Source organism: Cyprinus carpio, chromosome A11, assembly GCF_018340385.1.
Source record: "Cyprinus carpio isolate SPL01 chromosome A11, ASM1834038v1, whole genome shotgun sequence".
NCBI lineage: Eukaryota > Metazoa > Chordata > Actinopteri > Cypriniformes > Cyprinidae > Cyprinus > Cyprinus carpio.
The window spans coordinates 1,616,606-1,624,867 of NC_056582.1; the positions used below are offsets into that span (position 1 = coordinate 1,616,606).

General features: G+C 47.1%; 3 non-coding genes across 3 annotated transcripts; 1 reads left to right on the forward strand and 2 right to left on the reverse strand.

Moving 5' to 3' along the window:
- Positions 1-1,256: 1,256 nt before the first annotated feature.
- Positions 1,257-1,329, reverse strand: trnar-acg. The gene has a single exon. It is a non-coding gene; the product is annotated as a tRNA-Arg (tRNA).
- Positions 1,330-1,444: 115 nt separating this feature from the next.
- On the forward strand, positions 1,445-1,518 carry trnae-cuc. Its single transcript has one exon. It is a non-coding gene; the product is annotated as a tRNA-Glu (tRNA).
- A 305-nt stretch (positions 1,519-1,823) lies between these two features.
- Positions 1,824-1,897, reverse strand: trnak-uuu. The gene has a single exon. It is a non-coding gene; the product is annotated as a tRNA-Lys (tRNA).
- Positions 1,898-8,262: the final 6,365 nt, after the last annotated feature.

The following is an 8,262-nucleotide window of genomic DNA, read 5'->3' on the forward strand; positions in this document are numbered from 1 at the left end:
CCTGAAACCCATTCCAACGGTGGACTGTGAAGTCAAGCTCTGCTTGCAGTTGCGGGAAACCCAGTCCAAAAAAGGAGAATGAGGTGGGCACTTGATAAAAAAAAACACATCCTTCGAGCCGGATGTAGGGATTACCAACACCTCAACCTACAGTCCTCCGCTCTACCAGCTGAGCTATCGAAGGCACGGAGTGCCAGACAGAACCTCAACCTATCGGGGTTCTGTAGCTCTACTGCTATCCAAAAATCACTTCTGGTGCAGGAAGGCTTGCTGGCTTTTTGAGGAGGGAAGCAAAAACAAAACCCACCTTCCCATACCGGGAGTCGAACCCGGGCCGCCTGGGTGAAAACAGGAAACCTAACCGCTAGAAAAAAAACCAAATAACCAACCAAGACTGGCCACAGACTTCTGGGCCACATTCAGTACATGTGGCCAATGTCGGGGCAGGGTTTTGTAGTGACGTATTGCTTTTGGTGTGTGACTTTAACTATGTGATTATATTTTAGCAAAACAAGAATTATCCGAATGCATCGTTTGCTGACTTAAATCCTGTTGCATGCATTCAAGATATCTGTTGTTTGACTTGCCCAGGGAGTTTAGTTTTTTTTTTTTTTTGGGGGGCAGATTCCTGTGGTTGCTGAACAGATACCTCGAACTGGTAATTAAAGTCTTGTCCAGGTGAAAATACTCACGTCATGCATTTGAAAACAAGCATGGCAACCGTTATCTAGAGGAAAAACAGCCTATCCTCATTCTGTCAAGGTACAAAAATGACAAATTGTGAGATTAACAATGAAAGTGAGACAAATTTTTAATCGGATAAGATTGCTGATTATTCGCTCGTTCAGTTTCATTCATTTAGTTTACAACTTATTCTCAATTTCCAGGTGGCAATTAGTAATAAGGATACAAAATGGCAAGCCATGACATCAAAACCACATGGCATTACAACCTTCAAAGTAGTAAAGCAGTTACAGAGTAGCGACGAATTTGTTCATTCCAGAATAAAATGACTGCCCGTCTGGAGTTTATTTTCACGTTAATCGCCGAGCTTGTCGGAGTGCTTGTGAGACGAATTGGAATCACAAAGCATGTGCTCGTCTCCCCTAGACTTTGGAATGGGTATGCAATATACGGCTTTTGTGGAATAAAAGAAGCATGCCTGGAGATTTGCCTTTTGCTTCTGGACTCGTCAAGAAAAATAGAAAAAGAAAAAAACACAACAAGAAAACAGCCTGAGAAAAACAACCACAGAACGAGCCAGCCAGGAGTCGAACCTAGAATCTTCTGATCCGTAGTCAGACGCGTTATCCATTGCGCCACTGGCCCACCGGTAGAAGTGTCACGCGATTGCACCACACTTGTTGGTATTCGACGTGACAGAGGCCAGACTTGCTTTCTGCTTATTCTCATGATGTTATCAGGAGTGCAGCTGACCAGCCCTTCCCTGGTGGTCTAGTGGTTAGGATTCGGCGCTCTCACCGCCGCGGCCCGGGTTCGATTCCCACGGTCAGGGAATGCTGTTTTGCCTTCCAACGGTGGACTGTGAAGTCAAGCTCTGCTTGCAGTTGCGGGAAACCCAGTCCAAAAAAGAGAATGAGGTGGGCACTTGATAAAAAAAGACATCCTTCGAGCCGGAGTAGGGATTACCAACACCTCAACCTACAGTCCTCCGCTCTACCAGCTGAGCTATCGAAGGCACGGAGTGCCAGACAGAACCTCAACCTATCGGGGTTCTGTAGCTCTACTGCTATCCAAAAATCACTTCTGGTGCAGGAAGGCTTGCTGGCTTTTTGAGGAGGGAAGCAAAAACGAACCCCACCTTCCCATACCGGGAGTCGAACCCGGGCCGCCCTGGGTTAAAAACCAGGAATCCTAACCGCTAGACCATATGGGAACCAACTGGCCCGCTAAGACTGGCCACAGACTTCTGGGCCACATTCAGTACATGTGCCCAATGCAACAGGGGCAGCGGTTTTGTAGTGAAAGGTGACAACACATAATCGTCACAAATGTTCTGAAAGAGATTAAAACTTACCAGACGTGGTATGGAGACAAATTGAGAGAAATCGGCGATAACCGTGACTGATTACATTGCATTCAAGACTGCTCAGTTACAAGTCTTAATTTAGTTGACACACGTATCAACATTCAAGTGACAGGCAATGTTGTAATCGGATATTGGCCTGATTCTCGCTTCGCTAAGGCCTAAGTGTTTATTTAGTTAATACAATACTTATTCTGATTGCTTGCATTTGCGAAAAACAAAAGGCAGTTAGGTAGTAATAAGGCTCTAGCTAAAGTAGACGCGCTTTAATGAGCAGTAAATCAACAACCACATGGCATTACAACCAGAGAAAGTGGAAAATGTACTGACACGAGAGTCGCGTTGAATGTTGTGTCAGTCCTATTTTCAATGACGGAGACCAATCTCGATTGTCTCTGTACGACCGAAAGAGTGCCTGAGCTTGTCGAAGAGCTGAGAACACGGATAGCTGATCACAAAGCATAGTGAGTGCGCGCCTCAACTAGACTTTGCGGAATGGGACCTAAAGCCTAGACGGCAAGCATTTGACGTTTGTTCTGAAGTAATAGAGACGTGCTGCGAGTAAAGGCACGCAATAGTCTGTGGCTGTGGACAAAAGATAAAATACTACTAGACATAGGAAAACAGCTCTGGACTTGAAAACAAGAAGTCGAAGCCTAAGTCCGTTCTAGATCCGCTAGGTCAGACAGCTGTTATCCATTACGCCGCCACCTGGCGCACCCAACGGTTAGAAGTTCACGCGAATAATAGACACCAGCCACTTATGCCAGTATTCGAACAGTGACGAGGGGCCAGACTTGGTTTCTGCGGGTGCACACACTTGTTGGGATTCGACCAGCCTTCCCTTGTGGTCTAGTGGTTTCGTATTCGTCGCTCTACGCCAGCGGCCCGGGTTCGATTCCCGGGTCAGGGAATGCTGTTTGGCCTTCCAACCGGTGGGCGTGTGAAGTCAAGCTCTGCTGCAGTTGCGGAAACCCCAGTCCAAAAAAACTGCCGGGGAATGAGGTGACGGCGCTTGATAAAAAAATGATATAGCCAGGCGGAGTGAACCAGCGGCCCTAAGGGGATTACACAACACCTCAAACCTACAGTCCTCCAGCCTGGCTGGTACTTGAAGAAGCACGCAGGGTACGGGAGCCGTGATAGACACCTCAACCTATCAAGCTTCTGTAGCTCTACTGCTATCCAAAAATCACTTCCTGTGGTGTGCAGGGAAGGAGCTTGCTGGCTTTTTTGAGGAGGGGAAGCAATGACGCCGCTCCGGGGCGCTGTACCGGGTGTCTTCAACCTGGCCAGCTTCTGGGTGAAAAACCAGGAATCCTAACCGCTTAGACCATATGGGAACTGCCCACCAGGACCGGGCTACAGGCCTCTGGGCCACATTCAGTACATGTGGGTACAGGGGAAGGGTTTTACCAGTGACGTATTGCTTTTTGGCAGGTGTGCGTACTTAACAACGTGATTATATTTTTAGCAAAAGTCAAGAATTCATACTAATGCATCGCTTGTTGAGCAAACCCAGCTGCATGCATTCAAGAAACAACTGCAGAATAGAGGCTGCCCAGCAGTTCAGCTTTTAAAAAAAAAATTTTTTAAGCCTTCCTGGTGGCTGCTGAGACAGATACCTCTAACTGGTACTGTACCAACTCTGTCCACCTGAAAACCCTAACGTCATGCATTTGAAAAAAACAAGCATGGCTACCAAGTATCTAGAGTGGAAAAACTGATAACCAGCTGAGCTATCAAGGCACGGAGTGCTGTGATAGAACCTCAAACCTATCAGGGTTCTGCTGGCTCTTACTGCTATCCAAAAAAATCACTTCTGGTGCAGTGGAAGGCTTGCTGGGTTTTTGAGGAGTGGGAAGCAAAAACGTAACCCACCTTCCCATACGGGGAGTCAACCTCGGGCCGCCTGGGTGAAAAACCAGGAATCTAACCAAGTAGATTCATATGTAAAGGGCTGGGCCCACTGGGACGTGGCCACAGACTTCCTGGGCCACATTCAGTACATGTGGCTGAAATGCCGAGGGCAGGGAGTTTTGTAGTAATGTAGCGGTGTGAAAAACTGGCTGATAACGCTGATTATATTTTTAGCAAAATAAGAATTATCCAGAATGCATGTTTGCTGGAGTTAAACCCTGTTGCATGCATTCAGAAACTATAAATTGTTGAAGCATGAGGAGTTCAGTTTTTTTTTTTTTGGGCAGATTCCGCATGGATTTGCTTTGAACAGATACCTCGGTGGTAATTAAAGTCTTGTGGGTGAAATACTAAAAATCGAAACGAAACAAGCGCGTGACGACGCCGATTCTCCTAAGAGGAAAAACAGCTCAACCTCATTCTGTCGAGGTACAAAATGCGTGGTTGTGGTATTTAGCAAATGAAAGTGAGACAAATTTCTTTTAATCGGATAAGTTGCTGATTATTCTCGCCTGTTCAGTTTCATTTAAGTTTACAACTCATTTCTCCTCATTTCCAGGTGGCAATTAGTAAATAAGGCTACAAATGGCAAGCCCATGACATCAAAAAAACCACATGGCATTACACCTTCAAAGTAGTAAAGCAGTTACAGCAGTAGCTTATGAATTTGTTCATTCCAGAATAAGATGACCGCCGGTCTGGCGTTTTATTTTCAGATTGTCGACAGGCTTTAGCACCGGGTGCTTGTGAGGGCAGGCCGCAGTGCTGCTAAAACATCCTAGACACACAGATGGGTATGCAATACCGGCTTTGGCAGGGGCTCTCCAAAGAAGCCTGGAGATTTGCCGCTTTCCTGGACTTTGCAAGAAATAGAAAAAACACAACAAGAAAAACAGCCTGAGAAAGAAAAACAACCACCAGGAAACAGGTAATACTATTAGGGAGATGAGGATACGAATCTTCTGATCAATAAATTGGCGTGCGTTAACTCCATTGCTTTTCGGCCCCACCGGTGCGGAAAGCGTATGGAGTTACGGATGTCTGCACACTTGTGGTGATTCGACGTGACACAGGCTCAGACTTGCATTCTGTTCTCATGACTATAGCAGATGATGTTAGCCTCAGGAGCCCGTACCTGGTGGTCAGTGAGTGGTATGAAGGATTCGACGCTTCTCCGCGCGTGCAGTTCGGGTTACGATGCAGGGGCCCTCGAACCTTGCTGCTTCCGCGTGGTGGGGAGGCGAAGATGCAGATGAAGCACTCGTCTATCAGGTTCTATGGCGACCACTGCTGTATCAAATAAAAAAGAATGAGCTGGTGCACCTGGATAAAAAGACTGACTGGCTTCGAGCCGGAGCGAGACCAGCGATCATAAAAGATTAACGAACCCAGAATCCTACAGTACTCGCGGTGAACTAGGACGCCCTGGTAACCGAAGGCACGGAAGGAAGGCCAGATCGACAGCGCTAGACGCATCAGGGAGCTGGCCCTTGGACGGCCATCCCACAAGACACTGGGCATTCAGTGCATAGCCCAATGCTGGGCTTTTTGAACCGGGAAGCAAAAAGAACGATGACCAATCTAATGGATGCGGCAGATTTCCTTTGAGTATGAGCTGCCTTGTTGACCGATTATGGTTCTATGTGAGTAAAGGATATCCGCGCTATCACCGTTTGATTAAACCTTTCTGTTGCATTCAAAGGGTATGCTGTTGTTGCTGAAGGGCGCCAGGGTGTTGGAATTGTCAGGGCTGCTTGCAGGGCGGTGTTGCGGTGATCAGACCACCAGTCCCAACAAAACAGATCTAAAGTGGGCTCACCTTGCTCAGCCAAATGACCTAACGTTCAGCCGCATTTGAAAACAACAAACGCTCAGCGGATTCCCAACCGTTAGCCCTACGCAGCGAAAAAGCGCGCCTAACCAGACTGCGAGTCTCGACTGCACGGAAGATACGCCGAGGGCAGTCCCCAGTGTGGTTATATGTGCCAGATAGCCATCCTCAATCCTTCAGGGGTTCTGTAGCTCTACTGCTATCCATAAAATCCTCCTGGTACAGGAAGGCGTGCTGGCTTTTTGAGGGAGGGCAAGCAAAAAGCGAAACTACCACCTTCCCCATACCGGGAGGTCGAGACACGGAGAAGGCAGATGGCAGGAACGAAACCGGAATCCTAGACGTGCTAGAACCGCGCGGAACTACTGGCCACTCACTAGAGTGGCCACAGACTACTGGGCCAGGCATTCAATTTATGGTAAACGAATTGTCGGGCAGGTTTTATGGTAGTGATTTGTGGCTTGCGCGCGGTTGGTGGCTTTCTTTCGCAATGTGAATTTAGTATTTTGACACACTCAAGAATGTTCGCTTTCAGGTATCGTTTGCTGAGTTAAACCTACCTGTTGCCCGCCGCATTCAAAAATATCTGACGTTGACTTGCGCCAGGGGAGTTCAGTTTTTTTTTGTTTTTTTTGGCGCAGTTGCATGTGTTGCTGAACACGACTACCTCGAATGAGGTAATGTTAAATAGTTCTTGTCCGGGTAGAAAGAGAAGCTACTAGCGTCATGCATTGTGAGCGCTCGAAACAGCATGGCAACCCCGTTATCTAGAGGAAAAAACAGTATATCGCTCATTGTGCCAGCAAAAGAATTTTAGAAAATGGCCCCTTCAGGAGTTGTGAGATTAACAATGAGAAGTGAGGACTGGGGGTCCTGTCGGATAAGTTGCTGAATTGTTAGCTCGTTTCGGATTTCGGTATTTAGTTTACACAATATTCTCAAATTTCCTAGGTGGCAATGGTAATAAAGCTACATTACAAATGGCGAGCCCATGACATCAAAACCACATGGCATTACACACCCTTCAAGGTAGTAAAAGCAGTTGAGTTAAGGTAAGCGATGAATTTGTTCATTCCAGAATAAAATGACTGCCAGTCTGGAGTTTATTTTTCTGCGTTAATCGCCCGACGCTTGGCGGAGTGCTTGTGAGGCGAATAGCAATCACCAAGATGTGCGCGTAATAGTGGGAGACTTTGGAATGGGTATGCAATATCACGGCTTTTGTGGAATAAAAAGAAATGCCTGGAGATTTGCCTTTTGTTCACTGGACTTTGCAAGAAAAATAGAAAAGAAAAAAAAAAACCCCAACAAGAAGAAAACAGCCTGAGGAAAACAAACCTGCAGAGCAGGCCAGCCAGGAGTCGAACCTAAGATATCTTCTGATCCGCTGGTCTGGAAATGGCGTTATCCATTCGGCCCACTGGTCCATCCACGGTAGAGCATCACGCGATGCACCACACTTAGTTGTTGGTATTCGGCGTGACAGAGGCCAGACTTGCTTTCTGCTTATTCTCATGATGTTATCGGGGCGCAGCTGACCAGCCCGCCGCTGGTGGACCTAGTGGTTGGGATTCTGGGCTCTCACGCCCGCGGCCGGGTTCGATTCCGGTCAGGGGAATGCTGTTTGCCTTGCAAGGTGTGGGTGTGAAGTCAAGCTCTCAGGCTTACAGTGTGAAGTTAAAACCCAGTCAAAAAAACAGAATGAGTGGGCACTTGATAAAAAAAAATGACCTCTCAACGAGGGCGGGTGTCCCAGCGACCTAAGGATTACCAACACATCAACCTACAGTCCTCCCGCTCTACCAGCTGAGCTATCCGAAGGCCGCATGTCGCATGATACAGAACCTCAACCTATCGGGGTTCTGTGGCTCTACTGCTATCCAAAAAACACTTCTGGTGCAGGAAGGCTTGCTGGCTTTTTGAGGAGGGGACGCAAAAACGAACCCATCTCTCCCATAAAGAGTGGGATGTCGACCGTGGGCATGCAGGATGGAAACCAGGAATCCTAACGCTCACTAAGACCATAGGGGAAACGGGTCCAACTAGGCATGGCCAAGGACTTCTGGGGCACATTCAGTACATGTGGCCAATGTCGGAGACGGGGTTTTTGTAGTGGCAGTATTGCTTTTTGGTATTGTGACTTTAACAATGTGATTATATTTTAGCAAGAAGCAAGAATTTATGCGAATGCATACCTTGCTGGGTTTAAACCCTGTTGCATGCATTCAAAATATCTGTTGTTTGACTTGCCCAGGGAGTTCAGTTTCGTTTTTTTTTTTTTGGGCGGCGATTCCTGTGGTTTGCTGAACAGATACCTCGAACAAGTAATTAAAGTCCTGCCAGGTGAAAATACCTAACATCAGGCATTTGAGAAATAAACGCATGCAACCGTTATCTAGAGGAAAAAGCGGATAACCAGCTGGCTATCAAAAGGCGGAGTGCCAGATAGAACCCTCAACCTATC